This window comes from Anabrus simplex, chromosome 5 (genome assembly GCF_040414725.1).
Source record: "Anabrus simplex isolate iqAnaSimp1 chromosome 5, ASM4041472v1, whole genome shotgun sequence".
Taxonomy (NCBI): Eukaryota; Metazoa; Arthropoda; class Insecta; order Orthoptera; family Tettigoniidae; genus Anabrus; species Anabrus simplex.
The window spans coordinates 174,083,523-174,105,014 of NC_090269.1; the positions used below are offsets into that span (position 1 = coordinate 174,083,523).

The following is a 21,492-nucleotide window of genomic DNA, read 5'->3' on the forward strand; positions in this document are numbered from 1 at the left end:
AGTTGCACCCAATTAATTGAGCCTAATTACATCATATCAACATATTGCTACTGATATTGATAATGTAATTTTTCCACACAGTTGAGAATATGTTCTCACACTCTGGCAGGAAGCAGAAAAATCACAATAGATGTTTAAGCCGGCCAGAGCACTTCGGAGCACGGTTTGTTTTGGTGCAATAAAGCAATTATCTTCACACAAAGAGGGAGAGGACGCGTTGGTACTTTGAAATTGAGGTCAAGGAGTGGTAGTTTTCCATCTGAAGACAAGAAAGAGCTTCCAACCACCCCCACGAAAGTGAACTAGGAACAGTCCAATGTTACCCGCTTGAAACCGGTCAACCAATCAGGGAGCTGAATTTGTATTATTCAAATGTAGCGCTTCCTCATATTTATTTTCGTCATAGAATCGGACAGTAATTGTATACTTGTTTATCAGAGTGACACTTTAGGTTGGGGATCATAGTGAGTGTGTATGCTAAATCCTGTTAATATGCAGTAAATATTAAGTTAGCAGAAGTTATGTCTGGGAACGAGAGTACCTGAAGTTGGCGCCGGAACCGTACGACAGCCGGCGGTGCGACAAAAGAAATATTCCCACCCACGCCACCTATACTGTGCATAATTGTATGATTAATTCGATGATCACAGGGTAGTGATGGAACCACCAGCAGTTTAAGTATGAATTTAGATGATAAGGACAGTCCGCATCGAGCTGCGTGTATTAAAGGACGCTCTGGAAATTCTGAAAATATCAGTCCGCCAGAAATCGAAGCAGGTCTCTGCCGCCAAGAGGAAGGCACACTTGTTCACCAAGGATCGTACAGACCAGACGTGTCAGCGAATTTCTCTCTTTTGAACATTGGGCGACATTTGTGAAATGTAAACTTTAAGGCAACTTAGCCGAGCATTTAAAGACACCGTCTTGTATTAGAACGAGTAATTGCGGTCAGAGTTATAGTGATATTCTATTTGAGTGATAAGCCAATTAGTCACTAATTTTATTTGCCATATATTACTTTGTAACATTTTGAGAGTAATGGGTAAACAAAAAAAAAGAAGTGTTACTAGCAGGAGCCATTAAGAAATAACAGTAGTGGTAGAGTCAATGGATGGATTGTTCCACAGGTCATTGACAACTAGTAGGACAACAAACTTGCTGCAGAGGGATTATCGCCGGCCGCAGTCCAGTGTGTAAATAACTTTCACTCAGGGAGCGAGGGCCACACTCACACAATCGTCTCGCAGGAATGTCCAGAGAAGCGGGCGTGGTGTTAAAAAAAGAAGTGAATTTTTTCTATGTGTTTTCAGTCAGTGTATATAATTATTAGTATTTAAGCCGCTGAAGTTGCAAGAAAAGTGTCGTGTGCCCAAGGAAATTGATACCATGGAGGTATACATCAATTTTGTGAAGATGTGCATTATGTATTGCAACATGTTCTAACTTCAACCAGATGGATGCCCCTGTGGGGTGAAGCTTAATGGCAGAATGTGAGTAACAATAATCTTATGTAATCTTTCACTGATTGTACTATTTCTTTAGGCGTTACGCGAGCTGCTAAGTAGATGTTTAGGTATTGTAATTTCATATTTTTGGTGTAGCACAGAGGAGAGGTAAAAATGCTGATTTATGCACGTAGTTTGTGTTTAATTTCAATTATCTTGTTCTTATTACTATTATTAATTTTTTTTGTCGATGTTATTGTCGGATTGGACCGAATTAGTTTAAATGCTTAGGCCTACATTTGAACTAGATTTTAGGTCAATATTATGCTTATTGGCAGTGGCAGAGTATGATATTTGATTCGCTAAGTCACCCGACGGAAGTTTTCTTTGACATTAAAGTAGACTCATTTTTTTTTGTTATGGGTATTTTGCTACCATCTTAATTAGTTGATTCTAAATTTCTCCTGAATGCTGATTACATGGACAGGAGGAATATGATTTGCTTAGTTAACTGTTCAGATTTGATTTTGAGAATGTAATTCAATTTTATTGTAGTCTGATAGAGGCATTAATTTGGGAAGTGATCATTGGAAGATTAATCGTGGTGAATTTAGGCCCACGCGTCAAAATATGTTATGTCATTAGGCCCAGACGACAGTATAGGTGCGTTAAGATAATTATGTGATGATGGATAAGCCACTACGGGCAATTATCTCAGTATGTGAGAAATGAGGGAATGATAATGAGGCGATGAGCCGGATAAATATCATGGTCAGCCGAGGAGCTGAGAGTTAGTAGTCAAGCCATTGAGCTTAATACACGGAGCGATATGCAAGCTCTGACAGCTTGATATCACAATGTGTATATATGTGCCGGCAATGTGAAGCCGAGGTATGAAAATGAGCGGGAGGACCAGATGCCCCGTGAAATGAAAATGAATTTGTTATATCTATTATCACGACGAATTTATAAATGTGGCGACATGGCATAGCATATTGCACTCGATAAGTATAGGTAAAGATAGCAGGTTAAGTCTGCAATAGTACTCATGAGGATAGTTAAATCCCATTTTATATGCCAACATCGCATTATAATATGTGTTTTGAACTTTGGTTTTAAATGGGAGTTTGTGAACCTCATTTTTCGTAATGTTGTTGTGAGTTGATTTTGAGTTGATTTAATTTTAATTACTCCTTTTTTTTTGTAGTGAATAGAGTAGGGGAGCCATGAAACTGATAATTGGACATGGTGAATCAATATTCTTAACTAGAGAGTTGTAATTGCAGGACTCTGGGCATGATAACATGTTTGTCGGTGACGATGCAATCTACATCATATTATGTTAAATTCATTTACGATTATGAGTGCGTGCATGAATAAGCAGCGGTATAAGAAATGTAAATATCACGTGGACTCGTACGTTGATCATCTCTCAACCCTGACGAGTATATTTTATTGATGTGTAAGCTAGATTATTCTCTGTGACTACAAGGTAATATTATTAGTTTACGTAATTTTAAGTCCATTAGTGTGATAGGTGATTTGTTCACTCATTTGTAAATAGTACGGCAGTTCGTGTAACATAAGTACAGGATGTGTTAGGTTCGTGTTATTACGTCACGGAACACGACACAACAGATTTGTAGGACTTACTGAACGAATGTTTGTCGTAAATTAAATTGTATTTTATTAGGAAGCGATGTAATTGATTTTGATGATTAATTGCCATAAATTGGTTCTGACAGTAATACTTGACTTGATGCACAAATTTGCATATTTTTCAGTATGTTAAAAGATGAGGTTTTATCTTTTTAAAGTTCAGTAAGATCCAGGGTTTAGATTAAATTTGCAGAGTTCACAAGTATGATTACGTCACGCTGCACAGCGGTTTATTTGTGTTACATCTATCCTCAGGTTTTCAATGAGTGTATTTAATGTTAAATAATTGACATAGAGTTTGGAGATTGTACTCCTAGGAATGTTGGAATGTTCTAGATTACATGCAAGCTTAACTATAATGCATTACACGTTAGTAAAGTTCTTGTTTATGACACTATGATATCTATCGTTAACACACCATATTATATCGATCTAGTTGAATCAGTAAATGACATTTTATTGGGATATTATTGTTAAACGCACTATTTTGGTGTACTTGAGGTTGCATTTTGGTCAACGACTCACTTCACTTATATTTGTTGACAATTTTATTTGGATCATTTTTAATTAATTATTCTATTAATCAATTAATTTATTGATCACATTCAGATTAGTCATGATTAATTGCAGGTATTCTTATATTGCATCTTCAACGGTGACACTAAACTTGATTGAGCTTTGATTCAAGCCTTGTGCATACTTACTAAATTCTTGCTTTGTCAATAAAGTTTATTTATTACATAATCAGTCCGTGTCATGGTGGTTATTTTAGACTATTTGCTGGTAATCCTTAGTTAGACAACCCCTATGCACCAACCCACAGGCGACCAGGAACTGAGCACACCCGAGAAGGAATCTCTACGATGCGGTAAGTATATTTTTTCTAGCAGCCGGAGACAGCATATATCAAGAGGAACCGCAGCTCTACCGACAAAGGGTGCAATACCCAGCCGGTAATCGATCCCGGGCCTCAGAGGCGTAAATCCAAGACACTTATCACTTAGACGTGGAGCCAGACTTATAACCCATTAATTCCCGCAGTATAAACAACTCAAAAAAATATGTCCTCTTTTCGATCAGCTAGAAAGCAAATTAATAGTTGAAAGGAGCCTACTGACCGTATTCTTTGTTTTAGAGTTGCAACAATGTAGATTGGGGTCGTAATAGCCGAGTAACCTGCTGGCTTCATACCGATACATGGTTAAAACGTAGGAACGAGAAATCTCAGCTTCGAAGAATGGAACATTTTCTATTGAGGTTTTTCATTTACAGCATTGAACTACTCGGAGAGCGATAGCAGTCGATTGAATTAAGACGTGAGAGCTCTAACGCCACTTGGAAGAATAGAAAGTAGTCATACGTTTTCTTCTTATTCGTCCATTAAAGCTTAGAACAGCGGTATAGAACGTTTTCAAATACTGTAATATTAGGCCTACTGATCAACATTCAAAATAAGAAAGAGTCCCGCTAAAGGAGGCATGTGTGCGGTTCTTGTCAGTATAGATGCATACGGCCTCACCCCAGTGCGTGGGTTCGCATATCGTTATCCACTTAAGAACCTGATACAAATGGTGGTTGGCTTGAGAAAAAGATTTAGTGAAACAAGATAACATTCGGATTTCTTAGTTCTGCGTAGTCAAAATAGAGCAACAGGATTACTTCCTTCTGTCTTGCGAGAATTAAGACTGACACGCCGGAGTGGTGGCGAGGTCTGCGATACATCGATATTTCAAAGGCCTGCATGAAGCATTTGGTGCCCACCCTTTCACACCGCAAAACAGCACTTCAAAACACGCCAACGAGTTTTAAACAGGAAGTCATAAGCTGTTCTAATTTCAAAAACACACTTCTTGATATGCGGTTTCTGGTTATAATTTCTGTACCGGGCGGTACACCTCTACACCGTTTATTTAAAAGTTGCGCCAGTTGAAACTCCTCTTCTGGAGGAAGGTTGAACTTTATCTACTCTATTAATTCTCTACTTTCTCAGAAGATGTCACCACGTGGAAAATTTTGAGTTTTTGAACTGTGTCACTTTTGATGTGTTTTTGTTTTGCTGGAAGTAAGAAGTGTGAACTTTCTCTTCTAGAGGACACTACTGAAGATCAACAATAGTGCACCCTAGTGCGGAGTCAAAGAACTATTTTGTTGGAGAAATTTTTATTTCAAAAGTTTGTGTTTTGTTAAATTTCTTTCTGTTATTGTTTAAGTTGGCTGTATACCCCTCTTTTTCCCCTTGTTTTAGATTTATCCAATCCCGAAATTCTTTTAGTAATTTCTGACCAATCTAGTGTATCTTCCCCCAACTTGTATCTGTTGCGGGGTCCTATCCAATAAAAACATTGTGGGCGGGTGTTTTCATTCCCCTAACGCCTAGAAACTTCTGCGAGAGTATATAAACTGCTGATTTTAGGGTCTCCGGGCCACTTATGTTCCATCTTTCAGTGTGTTAAGTACATCGCAGGAGGCGGGAAGCGCCTCTTTCTTCGGCAGCGGTCAACAATAAGGTAATGGCCGATTAATAAATTCTTTCTTTTCTTGCTCAGCAGTTTAACTCTCGGGGCGGGTGCGAAGCGTTCCACCATGTAACCTTTTCCTAAAATGTAACTAGTCTTTTCTTCTATTCTCTTGAAAAGCTACATACTGGGATAGAGAGTGCTAACCCTCTCGAGCTCCCACTCATAATGTGTTGAGGTGAACTTATTGTTTCTCAACCTATTCTTCGATAACGTAAAACAAATTGTTCTTTTCTAAGTCACCTCTGTAGTATGGGATTAGCCCTTGCATCAGTGGCCTAAGAGCCAAAGTAGGTCTTAAAATCAAAGTGTATTAGGAGTGCAAGTTCGCCTCCTCTCAAATTGTTTTAGAGGTCATTTAATTAACCTGCTTTTCATTTAATAGACCTCAGTAGATTGGGTATTTTACCCCTGTGTTTGTGTCCGTTGTGGACAACTTGAAGGTGGAGTTTGGTGTGGCCTGGGAGAGGCTTAAATTAAAGAGCGTGTGGCTCTTTTGGAAACGGAGTGTTGTATGCCTCGAGGAGGCTTTACTGTGTAATTTGGAGCAAGTGCTCCAGGGTTTGATTGGGGTCTTCTGCCCCTTTGTTAAAATTTGTATATCGGAAAGTTGGGCTAGTTGCTCAAAAATTGTGAACTCAGGGCTCGAAGCCCAAACTCTGTAACCTCTGTAATTGTACATTTCAAATTGTGTTTCGGCTACTAAGTACCTGTTCTTTGTTATTACTTAATATTGAAAAGAAAATATAACCTCGTTAAATTTTTCATTAACTTTGATTCCGTAGTTTGAAACCCATTCACGCCCGCACCTTCTTACACCTCTACCTACCGCTAAAACACGGTAACAATTTCAACAGCCACCTCGAAGACGGAACACTTATCACTAATAATAATGATATACTGTGTCCGGTTCCATGGCTAAAGGTTAGCGTGCTGACCTTTGGCCAGAGGGGTCCCGGGTTCGGTTCCCGGCAGGGTCGGGGATTGTAACCATAATTGGTTAATATTCCGCTGGTACTGGGGCTGGGTGTATGTGTCGTCTTCATCATCATTTCATCCTCATCACGATGCGCAAGTCGCCTACGGGAGTCAAATCAAAACACCTGCATCTGGCGAGCCGAACTTGTCCTCGGACACTCCCGGCACTGATATACTGTATCCTTGACGTCCCCTCAATTGCTAGACATTTTAAGAGACGTACAAAGGCTAAAATTGTTTCCTGTTAAAGGGTTCTTAAATCTATCAGTAATTCTACTAAAACGATTCTTTTGCTTTTAAGTCTCTGCCAAACGGCTGTATCAAGACTGTTTTGAAAAGGAACGCTTGAACCAATTTAAGCTAAATTTCCCGTCGACATACAGAATGAACTCTTGACTTCACTTAAATTCTGTCTCTCGTGTGTTGAACATGGGCTCATACAGGAGGTGTCCAACTGACTCGATTTCATGCTACTGCCTTGATATTCTCCCAGGACTTCCCAAACGTCGCCGCCTCCGTTTCCACCGTCCGACGCCAGGGAGATTCCATTCAAGACAGAAACCTCAGTTATAGGTTTTCACCTCTTCGCATTTTGCAGTTATAAGCTAAATGTTTAAGGTATCAACGTTTCTCCTTTACTATTTACCACAGTTTTGTATTTTCCATTTACACGTTTACTCACTTACAAACAGTGGAACGTGCCGGAACACCGTGACACGGTTTCGTCGCAGTTTTTAAGGGGATTGCTTAATAAACAGTTACTGGAACTTAGTTCACACCGGAGAATGAAAATAGTGCCCGACACGTGTATTGAATCGTAACATAACTATAATCTGACAAGAATATGACATAACACCGCTTGTTTACACTGAATCTTGTGGTTTTATTGTTTTATAAATGTTAAATTATGTTTTGTGAACCTGTATTTCAGAAAAGTATTTTGCAAAAACGTATTTCTCATTATACGTTTTATCACAAGTTTTCAAGTATCGAAACTCGCGACTTTTATGGTGGGGAGATGGGCGGGCGTATGATTGAAAAGGGGGAAAATGTGTGGGTATGCGTTCCGGCATCTACAATTTTAGAAATTACGCACTGCTTAGACGTTGTTTTTTCCGGATCCCAAATGTGAGATTTATTAATTGCTTTGTTATCTTTTTTCATTTCACATTTTATTATATGAGGCAGGTATTCTTAACCATTTTCATCCAAGACCCTCGCGCATTGTTCGTAACGGTCCTGTAGATGGTGATGAACACAGCTTGACGCAAGGACACAAAAAAAGGAAACCTGTTACAGGTTATTCACGACTTCAGTTTTCGCACTTAAGTGCGGTTACGTTATGATGGAATTTCCTCGTGTAATTCGGCGCATTCTGAAAGAATTCTGGTCAGATGGTTCCACCAAGGAATATTCCGTTTTAGAAGAGAAGTTCAGTCATTTCGTGTCCTTGTGGCTCGATCTGCAGGACCGTTATGAACAATGCGTACGACGTGAGGGTGCACATTTTGAACAGATGATGTACCGGGACGTTACCGGCACGTTATAATGACTTATGTTGATGTTCGGAGCAAATTTGTAATTTCAATTCTGGTTTATTTTGCCAGATGCTGTATTTCGACCGGTTTGGAATTCTGGTGATGGAAGGATCCCGTAAGACCTGCATCTTAAATACAAAATGGGCCGTGTCGCATCAGCTCCAATACTTGATGAATACATGTAACAAATTGTGCAATGAACTCTTCAGAGACTTGTATAGAACATATCCAGAAAATAATTTCACTTACGATGGACTCAATTACCGTTTTCCTGTCAAACCGGTATCTTCATTACAAACTGAAGGACTTTCACTGAAAGTAGTAAGTATACTGGGCTTGAAGTTCTACTGTTGAAATTAATATTGATGTCACCGAAAGTAAGACATTGTCTCTCGTGTAACAATTAGGCTACTATTTTGATGTTAATTTCCTTGAGCACTTTCTCCTCGAATTCTTTAATTTTGATCTAAGAGAATTGTCTTCATTTGTACTTTCACTTCTTCATTTTAACATTATAGCGTTTTATACGAGGATTGGAATCAGAGCCTAAAAAGGCATACTCAGTTCAGTCGGAAGGACTTTGTTCGATTCTCCGCCATCAAGTCGGAAAATGAGGAAACGAGACTTGCGCTTCTGGAGCCTGCACCAGGAATGAGCACTAAGTTCATGGCAAAGGTGGCCGGACGTAGAGGTATCCAGCCGATCACACAGGTTACCTGCCACTCCTGACTGATTTTACTGGGGTTCAATCCTACTAACTTGCACATACGAGGCGAACACCTCGTGTGGGAATGGTCATACTGGTGTGGCTCATCGCTCGGGCTTGAAGAAAGTTCATGATTGCTAGGAGCAGGTAGAGAAACGGATGGTGAAGACTTAGCTAGTTATTAGGAGAACGTATTTTTCCTCAGGACTCGAATCGACTCGAGTATACTTTCTCCATAAAATGTAGATTATTGGCCCGGAGTCGCAGTCGTCTATCGTTTGAAATTGTAGAACCTTTAATCATGAATTGGGTCACAGTGACTCAACAACAGCTTCACGATCGGAAACACCGAGGTTCATAGCCAGCTCTCTCATGCGAGAAGTATTTGTGTTCGAAAGTTACAAATTGCACGATCTCATAACGTTACCAACAGCAACTACTTGAAGTTACTCGTTTGAACAAATGCGTAATTTTACATGGAAAAGAAACCTACAGCGATTTTTAACCACCGTATTTAAGCCGTTCTACCAATTGTCATGCAATTCTGAACGTTCGAACACTAACACTTCTCTCGTTGGAGAGTTGCTGATGTATGTGTTTAAACAATTTTTACAAAAGAAAGTAGTGAAATGTAATATTGATAGTGAAGTCCACCTCGGTGGTGTAGTGGATTGTGTGATTAGCTGTCACGCATGAAGGACCGGGTTCGATTTCTGGCTCTGCCAGGAAGTTTGAAAAATGATGCGAGTATTGCAAGGGGGTTCACTCAGCCTCTGGAGGTCAACTGAGTAGAGGGGGCATCGATTCCCTCCTCATCCATCCTCGAAGTGGTTTTCCGTGGTTTCCCACTTCTCTTCCAGTGTAAATGCCGGATTGATACCAAAATTACAAATTCTCGGCCACTTCCTTCCCTCTTCCTTGTCTATCCTTTTCAATCTCTCCCCCCCCCCCAACAAGGCCCCTGTTGAGCATAGCAGGGCTGGGTGTGGTACTGGTCCTCCTTCCCAGTATATCTCCGATTCAAAGCCTCACGCTCAAGTCCAGGAATAGTATTCCGTATTCTTTAACACCTCTACACTCTGTGTCAAAAGGGAAGCGTTGTGGACTCGACAGACTAATCAGAAGTGTCCAAACAAGTGGCTGCTATGTTGTCTCTCAATGTGCTGCATTTCCCAGAAAAAATACTGTGATTTTATCGAGTATCACTCGCATTAGCCCAGAATACTCCTACTTTTTAAAATCGTTCTTAGGGGAAACAGCTTCCCAGTTAACACCGAGTAGTTGAAGTTCCAAAGAAAAGTGTAAATTCCCACTGCACTTGAAACGTAGAAAACTTGAAGAAAAACTTCCCCCTGGCCACGAGGAATCCTGGACTACACGGAAGTCGTGCAGTAGGCTACGAGTTGGAGTTAGGAGATCCAAGAACAAGCTAAAGAACTAGGTTTTCTGTGAGAAAGAAACTTCTTGTGGGACTGTGGTGAACATCAAAAGACGCGGCACCTGATCTCCATAACACCGTTAATCTCTTGATCTGGCACTGACCAATGGCACAAACGTCGCCAAATGTTGGGCTAACACACTGTAAATACTTTAAATTTATATTTCCTTTGTCCTTGTAATTTTTATATTTAGTGCTTCAGATACGAAAGAACAACACAAAAGAGGTTATCAGAGAGATCTTATGCAGCAAAGTTAAGCTACGAACCACCACCACCACCACCACCACCACCACCACAACAACAACAACAAACACAACGAGGTATAAATGCTTTGTTCCGATATTACTGTATGAATCTTAAGGGGGTAAGAAAGTATGGAGAGAAAGGAATGAACCTTCGTAGTAAAGCTTGCACTTGACAGTGAAGTTTGCAAGGCCACGTCCGACCTGGAGGATGAAGAGATTACTCTTCTCGGGGAATTTCTGTTCCTGAAGGCAGAGAACCATCATCGCTGACTCAGAATGTGGTACATTTGCTCTTTACATCTACATTCCTTCTCACTGTATTCATATAACCGTGGGTAAATATCACATAGGGGAATTAGTTGATGATTAATTGGAAATGGCAAAGTAGGTCAGGGCGCTGCAGAGGACCTGTTTAGAAGGAGAATGTAAACCACACACATCTAGACTGAGATGTAGCGTAGGTGCTACTCACATTCCGTCCTACACAAGACGGCGACACAGTACATTGTCTGCTCTGAAGTTGATGAGAGGGATACGAGTTTGGACCCGAATTCCTCACACCTTAAATGCAAATTTTATTAACAAGAGCTAACCACATACTTGAGCTTTATGGCTGGTTGAGGTTACCGACTCTCTCCTTTTCTTATGAGGTATGGTTACATCGCTCCTGCTGAGGGGTGCAACGTTAAAATTAGGAGCGCATGAGACTTCGAAAACATAGAATACGCCTGTGGTTTTACGTGACAGTTAATATAATGATCACCACAGCGGAACTTCCAGTTTTATGTGGAATCCGAACCGCAGGGATGAAACATTTTATTTAAAGTATCCAAAATACATTGGCCGGGACTCAAACCGCGGTTGCCATAGTGGTAAGGCAGCGAAGATGACACTCGACTTCCGCGATCTCCACCAACTCTCCATCCTCATCCCCGAAGGAAAGATAATTAGCTTTCGGTGTCGCCGACAGCTGCATTTTCGATTTGTTACATCCATTACTGTGTCCGGCTCCATGGCTAAATGGTTAGCGTGCTGGCATCTTGTCACAGGGGTTCCGGGTTTGATTCCCGGCAGGGTCGGGAATTTTAACCATCATTGGTTAATTTCGCTGGCACTGGGGCTGGGTGTATGTGTCTTCTTCATCATCAATTCATACTTATTACGATGCGTAGGTCGCCTACAGCGTCAAATCGAAAGACCTGCACCTGGCGAGCCGAACATGTCTTCGGACACTCCCGGCACTAAATGCCATACGCCATTTCATCCATTCCTGTACCTCACCTTTGAGTCAAACATTGATCCATCTGGGAGATATTTGTGAAAAGCTTTTGATATGTTACGAGGTCAGTACATCATTTTGTTACATTTGATCACTTCCTTATGCCTCGGAACTCTCACCTACCAAGCGTAGAATGGAGACAACAGAGTGTGGATTTACTGGCACGCAAAATAACTCCTGAAGTGCAAAACTCCGCCATCTAGGGATCCATAGAACGACACTACCACTCATCCACACAGGGATTTACTAGAACGTATGTCCTTGAAGTATTTGTCTCTTAACAAGTAGTTTAACGGCCGTTAAGATTTTTACGCGATCACAAAGCTTACTGCTTGAAGTACAGTAAAGTAACGCTTCCTCGTCGAAGTGGTTTTGATGAGAAACAAAGCGTGAGATATGAGAACGTTCATGAGAATATCCATTATCCTCGCCACGGTTTGTTTCTGCACGCATCGCAGGTCATTATAGGAGCTAGTGTCCTAATTACATTATATTTTTCTCGTAATGCGATCTTTCTTCATCCCTAGGTGTTCTTTAGAGTGTGTCAAGACACGCTCAGAGATTTTCAGTAGACCAAGACATTATAAAATCCCAATCAACAATTACCTTGGATGGGTGATGAAATTAAACACATATTTACTCTTATATCGAAGATCATAAAATACATGAAATAATATTAAAAAATAAAAATGAAAATTAGAAAATGAGAATTAAGAAAAGAAAAATCGTTATAAAATCCCAATTACTTTGGGCCGGAGGTAGTGAGGCCTATACTATGTGTAACTCGATCAGATTTACAACTATTTTATGACAAGTTGTACTAAATTTCCTAAAAGTTATACTGAAACAATGAAAATGACAAGAGAGCAGTGCCCTCGTAGCAACCACTGATACTGTGAAACGCCAGAATCTCGGAATTTCACCCCTGAGAAGAGGTTTCCTGAAGTGCCCGTTATTTTACGCTGACAAGTGCCTTGTATTTAAATATTCTTACATATCAAACCGACCCTGCTGGGATTCAAATTCGTAACCTTTGGCAAAGAAGGACAGAGCTTGACCAATTACTTCACGCCGAATGTAAACACTTTGCCAGCTTTTCTTATTGGGTAACTGTAGGACTGGAAATCTCTTAAACCCTGAATTAATGGATAGTGGCAATCATGTTGCGAATTATAATTCTGAAGGGCTGAGATTCATGTTCTCAATTACAATGATATTGATTTCTCACTTCAAGGACTGGTCTGCGAAGGAAACTAATTTTACCGCAAGGCTGTCACATTAAAAGTATTGAAGCTTCTCGTTGTTGGACATTGTTCTCGTTCTCCTCTGCCGTGTTTTTTCGCACTCGTCACTTCGCCGTTGTTCAAACTATTGTGGGTCCTTCGTGGACAATACGTCGCCATATTCGCCGATCATATGCAATTTGGAACTTCTTCATATTAGACTAAAGAATGCTTTTGCATTGCTTTTTCTGGCCGGGCTGAGTCGCTCAGACGGCTGAGATGCTAGCCTTCTGAACCCAACTTGGCAGGCTCGATCTTGGCTCAGTCCGGTGGTATTTGAAGGTACTCAAATACGTCAGCCTCTTGTCGGTAGATTTACTGGCATATAAAAGTACTCCTGCGGGACTAAATTCCGACACCTCGGCGTCTCCGAAATTCATAAAAATGTAATTAGTAGCACGTAAAAACTAATAACATAAATATTATTCGCTTTGCCGTCCTTCCTGATTACGCTGTCTATTCTTCAACAAATTGAATCTACAGTCTATCTCTCGCTTTGGAGGGCATGTGTTAGGTAGGAGGCTCATGTGGCCGCATTAATTATCATTAACTGTCAGAGGTCTCTTCCGACACACAGATGTTTGTTCAACGTCTTGTCATTTTACTCAAAGAATTCCTCTAAGACAACGCCGGTCAAATTTTTGCAAACATTTTAAGTGACTTTCGTAAACAACCCGAATCTTATATAGGCTACATAAGTGTTGCTATGACATGGTAGATGTATGATAGTAATAATAATAATAATGCTATTTGCTTTACGTCCCACTAAGTACTCTTACGGTTTTCGGAGGCACCGAGGTGCCGGAATTTAGTCCCGCAGGAGCTCTTTTACGTGCCAGTAAATCTACCGACACGAGGCTGACGTATTGGAGCACCTTCAAATACCACCGAACTTAGCCAGGATCGAACCTGCCAAGTTGGGGTCAGAAGGCCAGCGCCTTAACCGTTTGAGCCACTCAGCCCGGCTGGTAGATGTATATTCTGATTTGGAGACCGTGGTTATGATTCTCGGAGATCATTTTGAGGCGACCACGGAACGCCGCAATGGTGCATCTGAGACGATACTGTATTTTAGCGTGTTTATTAGCATTTGTCGAGAAGTTCCAACATTGTGCAGGGTGCCTACACTGATTGTGAGGGAAAGAGCTTGGTGATGGTTGATAAAGTGCTTGACGTATACGGCACCAGTAGAAGTCAATGGATGGTTGGATAACATGAAGCCTACAGCGGGCAAGTCACCATGCCAAAAACAAAGTGTTGGAGGCAAACAGTCAACAGGATTAGTGAATTATTACTAATAAATAGACGTCAAAGTGCAGCGATGTATACAGGTAAGTATAAAAATGAAAGTGGACAATAAATAATGTGGCACTTTTAGTCAACATGGCTACTTAAAACTCGGTACCAGAGACCCAGAGAAGGCCGAACTGCGGGGTTATAAATTACGTCTAAGAAGGTGAACATTATAAGAGCGCAAGCGAGAGTATATACTCATCAAGTGGGAAACTTGTTTCCAAAGCGAGGAATAACAGTTATGTCAGTAATTAAAATTAAGCTCGATAATATATTAAACGCGAGGAACCTACGATACCATGCCCATTCTTTCTTTGAGCAGGGTTACCATATTTGAAAATGAAAAAAAGTCCGCCTCTGTGGTGTAGTGGTTAGTGTGATTAGCTGCCACCCCCGGAGGCCCGGGTTCGATTCAGGGCTCTGTCACGAAATTTGGAACGTGGTACGGGGTCCACTCAGCCTCGGGAGGTCAAATGAGTAGAGGTGGGTTCGATTCCTACCTCAGCCATCCTGAAAGTGGTTTTCTGTGGTTTCCCACTTCTCCTGCAGGCAAATGCCAGGATGGTACCTAACCTAACTTAAGACCACGGCCGCTTCCTTCCCCCACCCTTGTCTATCCCTTCCAATCTTCCCATCCCCCACCAAGGCCCCTGTTCAGCATAGCAGGAGAGGCCGCCTAGGCGAGGTACTGGTCATTCTCCCCAGTTGTATCCCCGACCCAATGTCTTACGCTCCAGGACACTGCTCTTGAGGCGGTAGAGGTGGGATCCCTCGCTGAGTCCGAGGGAAAGACCAACCCTGGAGGAGGGTAAGCAGATTAAGAAAGAAAGAAAAACAGGGTTTACCATATTGTAAAGTTTATAAACCGGGAGAATTTATTTCACATATTTTTGACTGGCTTGGACTATTTTTATGAGAAACTGTTTTAAAGACAATGTTATCATAGTACTGTACACGAGCGAGTGGCTGCATGGTTTGAGTCACATAGCTGTCAGCTTGCATTCGGGAGATAGTGGATTCGAACTCCACTGTTGGCAGCCCTCAAGATGGTTTTCCGTGGTTCCCCATTTTCACACCAGCAAATGCTGGGTCTGTATCTTAATTAAGGCTATGGTCACTTCCTTCCCGTTCCTGGCCCTCTTCTATCCCATCGTCACCATAAGACCTTTCTATTGAACTCATGACATTTATGGATCTTAAAGGGTTCACTATGCCGATGTGATGTAAAGCTAATTGTAAAATCCACACACAAGAAATAAATACTGTACACATTTTGCATGTTGTGTGGTACAATTAACAATTTTACACTTCCAATTGTGGGATTATTTCACTTGTACGGCCACTGAAAATTTAGAAAAGAATATTGTATATTGTCCCTACAGCTGCGTTATATGCAGGTATGGCAAAGTAGTACTGAACCATTCTTAACAATAATTCAACACAATCAACATTACTGGACATGTGTAGCGTATTGGCGCCATTTTTGTGCAACTCTTCTCCCAACTAAAGTTGCACATTAATAATAATAATAATAATAATAATAATAATAATAATAATAATAATACCATTTAAAACTACCACACCTTTTTCCGCTACGTGCCAATCTGGCCCTTTTTCACGAATTAGCCAGTAAAATACAAATAAGAACTGAGTGGTACCTTCAGCGTTGTCAACTTTAAACAGTTTAGGAAAGACTGGCTAGAGAGAGGACAAGATACAAACATACTCAAATCTATCAGAATAAGAAGTGTGCAGATTTGATGATGATGATGATGATGATGCTTGTTGTTTAAAGGGGCCTAACATCGAGGTCATCGGCCCACGTGTGTGAAGGTTTAACTAGAAGGTTAGATGACCGCAGGTAGTTTTATTTCCATTTATAGATTATCAAGGACTAAAATAAATTAAAATGATAAATAAATTAAATAATTTGATGGTATACGAAAAACCATCGTTGAATGTCCTTCTTACAACTCTCTGAGATTTGTACGTATTTACTTTTTAAATTACAAGTTGCTTTACGTCGCAAAGACACAGATAGGTTTTATGGTGACGATGGTACAGGAAAGGGCTAGGAGTGGGAAGGAAGCAGCCATGGCCTTAATTAAGTGACAGCCCCAGCATTTGGCTGGTGTGAAAATGGGAAACTACGGAAAACCATCTTCAGGGCTGGCGACAGTGGGGTTCGAACCGACTATCTTCCGAAAAATGGATACTGGCCACACTTAAGCCACTGCAGCTATCGAGCTCGGTATTTGTTCTTTCATTCACGTCATCCAGTTGTGGAGGCATATTACGAGTTCCTAGTGTTTCACAACTGTTCAACCATGTTTACTGTCCTGATGTATTCTCCTCAAGAGATTCTACAGGTAAGATCAATTTTCACATTATTAGTATATAAATAAATAAATAAATAGTTCAGCATGTTATCTATTTTAGTTGTTGAGTGTTGATTACACAAAACCCACGTGCATTGGCTGGGATTCAAACCATAGAGCCGTGTGTGAGAAGCCAGTTATTCTACTATTATGCCCCTAATTAAAATATTGTTACTTAGGCTATAGTAGTACCACTGAGCGAGCTGGCTGCACGGTATCTGGTTCTGAGCTTGCATTCGATAGATCGTGGGTACGAATCTCTCTGTTGGTATCTCCGAAGATGGTTTTCCATGGCTTCCGCATTTTTCACAGAAGGTAAATGCTGGTGATATACCTTAAATACGGTCACGATCGCTTTATTCCAGTCCTAGCCCTTTCCTACCTCAACTTCGCTGGAAACCTGAACTGTAAGTGCTACGATAAATTCCTAGGAAAAGAAAGTAGTAGTATAATTGTTAATTGAAAACCGTGTCTTAGATGTTTATGTAAAGCACCTGGAGTGTTTATGGAGAGTATCTAATTAACTCAGACGTTTTCAGATAGAAGATTTGGGTCCGTAGAATTGTAGCCGCTCTTGTCTGAGCTATACCTGCGGGACATGAAAACATAATTGAGAAAATTAGAGCACTTCATTCATATCTAGGCACCAGAAGGTGGTACGGAAGTTCACGTGTTAGACTCTTCTGCTTCCCGTGACGACACTTCCTGCCGCAGTCTGCCTGTCTCACTTTTAAAGGAGAGATCGAATAAGGCCCGTGGCCTCGATTAAAGCAAGTTCAGGGCCAGACAGAAACCTTGCAGAGCTGACCGGGTTCAGCTGCCACGTTCTGCCGCCAATGGCATGTAAAGAATCTGGTAGTATTCATCACCGCCAAGAAATACGAGTGCTTCCAGATATTTAATTAGTCAGAGATACCTGTTGCCTTGACAAGATCTTAAGTTCATAGGCTGATGTTTATAGTTATAACGTGGTCTAAATAAGATGAGAACTAACTGCGGAAACAGAAAGGAATTAAACGGCTCAACTGGCTTTAGATGAAAATTTGTACACTTCGAGACAAAATAAATAAATAAATAAATAAATAAATAAATAAATAAATAAATAAATAAATAAATAAATAAATTTGGATGAATACCCCTAAGTCCTCAAGTAGAAGCACGACCAGGAGGAAAGAACACACCAGCAGAGAGATTTATTGACATGGATGCTTATCTACAATTTGCCAATAAAAGGGAACAAAGGAAAATGAAAGAGAAAGACAAGACACATTTGATAACGAAACATCATAACATGGGACGTGATATTCATAGTTAGAAGCTGATTCTTCCATACACAAATTCCCTCATAAAGTGTTATTTGTAAAGTTATCCTTTCATAGGCATTAAACTTCAAATTTATGGAATAATCAGAGTAACGACTCACAAGGCCCTGGGTTCGATTGCATAGTCATCATAAGACATTGTGTCAGCGTGGCGTAAATAAAATAGCAAAATGAATGATCAGCATCACAGCCAGAGAGTCATACGTTCGATTTCCGGACGAGTCGGGAGTCCTAGCGAATGGTTATTCCCGCTAGCTCGGGGACTGGGTGCGTATTATTATCTCATTACACACCTTTTCATATGTACATAACACTACCGAAACGCACAACAGTAAATACATCCCTCCTTATACATTTGGCGTCACGAAGGGCATCCGGCCATATAACTGGGCTAAGTCCACGTGTGGCACGAACCCACCAGGGTGAGGAAAAAACGACAAGAAAGGAAGAGATGCAAGAAATAGCCCGGTGTACCCGCCATTGACAGGGAGATTTTCGTGATGTCAGTGACTTACATCGAAGTGGAGTGGGAGAGTAGGAGGGCACAACTCGTACGAGAAGGAACGTTCTGTGGCGGGGAGGGAAGGAGAAATGAACACTAATATTTAAAATTCGGCCAGTGCTGAATTATTTCTGGTCAAACAGACAAATCATTTATGACGTATAGACCACACGTGCACGTTACGAGGTAACATACCGTGCTCCCCGCAAACCCCGGTAGCTTACAGTCAGGAATTTTGGAACGATTTCTTTTGTTAGTTCCCTAGTACGCCTCTTCAGTGATGCCTAGGCCATCTCTGACAGCTGATGGCGGAGCTGTTGAGGATCCAACCAGCCTTCGGGCTGAGAACTAAACATACATATACAGTGGCTTAATGTCACACTTACACATCTAAGGCTTTCTGGCGACTCGAGGATGAGAAAGGGATAACTGAGAAGGTCGTACAGAACCAATATTTGCCTGGTGCGATATTGAGAAACGATGGAAAACCATCCTTAGCGTTTTCGATTATGGTATTCGAACTCGCCATCTTTCAAATGACCGGGCGAGTTGGCCGTGCGGTTAGGGGCGCGCAGCTGTGAGCTTGCATCCGGGAGATAGTGGGTTCGAACCCCACTATCGGCACCCCTGAAGATGGTTTTCCGTGGTTTGCCATCAATTAAGGCCACGGCCGCTTCCTTCCCACTCCTAGCCCTTTCTTGTCCCATCGTCGCCATAAGACCTATCTGTGTTGGTGCGACGTAAAGCAAATAGCATTTTTCAATTGATAGATACGCGATCCGAACCACTGTGCCAACTCACTCGGTGATTTTGAAATGATATGCATCTTCCTTGAGCTGCTTCATTCCACCTAAATATGAAGTTGGGTTGAAGTACCTCCAATAGTTAATGTTAGACTATAGACAGTTGCTATAGGTTTTTGTCTAGCTCCTTTACTGAATGGTGAGCGTTGAAACCTTCGGTTCAGAGGTCAGGTCAGAAATTTCAATTGCATGTGGTTAATTCCTCTCACTCGGGAACGGAGTATTTGTGCTTGGCCTAACAGTCTCCGTTTCATATAACAGACCACATTACCAACACGCAATAGTCACTACATCCCTTCTCATTGGGCTGGTCTCAGGAAGGGCATCCGCTCTAAAACAGGGCTACGCTAATATGTGCGACAGAGTTCGCACTCGCGATCTCACCAGCTAGTGGGAGAAGAACAAGAGCTATGGGATTTTAATATGCTCTTGGATGTTAGAGTTTTGTCTAACTCGATCTTGGAAGATAATTTTCCTTGTTTTTATCATGTGTCTCAAATAACGAAGAAAGATAAACTCTGAAGAATATCAAAGTTTACACTTATAATAATGTTGTTCGTTTTAGGTCCTACGAACGACATTTAAAGTTTATGGAGACGCTGAAGTGCCGAACTTTTGTCCCTCAGGAGTTCATTTGCGTGCTGGTAATTCTAGGGACACGAGACTATCGTATTTGAACACCTTGTAATACCACCGCACTGAGCTGGAATCGAACCCACTAACTTGAGTTCAAGAGGGCCGTTTGAGCTACTCAGCCCAGCTATATCGTCGTATATTCTTTTTTCGTTGAATTATCCTTTTAAATGAGTAATTGTACTGCTCATAAACAAAGTTGTGCAAATATGAGAAGATGTGTACTTGCTTTTGTTGCAAACTGACTTTAGACATCATCTTAATAAGTCCATGCACAAAAAAGTAAAAATAAATTAAATAAATCCGAGTGGGAACAGGTGAGGGAATACCTCGCTGTGTCACGCACACTCCTATTCAAATCCCTGTTTCCAGTGGTACCAAACATGGCAATAGTTTCTAGTTGTAATTTCTCAAAAGAATTTACGATTTCAAATTTTGGGTTCCTTCTTTGTTGTGTTATTCTTTCGGGGTTTCGGGCCACTTTGTTATGCAAATGTGAGATATCAAATCTTCTAACCACCGTATGTCTTTTAGCTTCGGAGTTATTAATGACAAACCGAATCCTACAATTCAAAATCGCCACTTTTTTTAAAGCTAACCAAGAGTCGTCTTATTTATCCACTCAAATATTCGGATCGGATGTTTAATTCCGGAGCTGTAAGCCCGAATGTGCGCACATGATTTCGTTAATCTGAGGACTGAATGCATGTAGCCTGACTTTATAAGTGCTATCATGTCAAAACATTCCTGTTTCCACGTAAGGGCATATTTTGACTTTTTCTCAAATGAACAGTTTCATTCAAACAGTCCTGGTATAAACATGACACAGACATGTTTATTTATCGTAAATTATTTCAATATAGGCCACTTGCACTCATTTTTATATATGTTATTGGTTTTACGCCCCATTAACTACTTTTACTGTTATCGAAGACGGCAAAGTGCCGAAATTTTGTCCCGCTGAATTTCGAGTAAATCTAACCACCAATGCAGGCTCGGAAAGCCAGCTCTCTTACCATCTACAGTTTGTAACTCAGTCCAGCATAAATAATAATGTAACTACTCTTGCTATGAGAGAAATCCGTAAAGTACTTGAAATAGTTGAAGGTCGACTTACAGTTGAATTCACTGCCAAGAACACAACACGACACTACACTGGCTCTTGACGCGCACAGCGAACTTTCAGTACTGAGCTCTGGTGGACCGCTCCGCTTCTTTTAAATGGATGTCAGCACCACCACTCCTCCAGCCGGCAGGCCTACTTCGCCCGCGACAGCACCACCGGCATTCGTAAGAATTTGCCTGCCTTGGATTCTTCGTCTTCAGGTGCCAACATAACCTGTCTATGTACAGAGCCATGCTTGTTAGTCCTATTAGGACATAATGATGATGTTGATAATTTTTTCTGACCATTTTACCAATTGTTTGCGATCGGCACATCGTGTGGCATTGTTCGTGTTGGCTGAATGTGGA

At 41.0% G+C, this 21,492-nt stretch overlaps 1 protein-coding gene across 1 annotated transcript in view; it reads right to left on the reverse strand.

The window, feature by feature from the left end:
- The window catches only part of LOC136874736 (uncharacterized), a 74,712-nt gene extending 53,513 nt beyond the window's left edge, over window positions 1–21,199 (reverse strand). Inside the window, exon 1 of the mRNA XM_067148404.2 lies at window positions 21,137–21,199. The gene's annotated coding sequence lies outside the window, so the exon portion shown is untranslated. The remainder of the gene's footprint in view (window positions 1–21,136) is intronic.
- Between the last annotated feature and the right edge of the window lie 293 nt (window positions 21,200–21,492).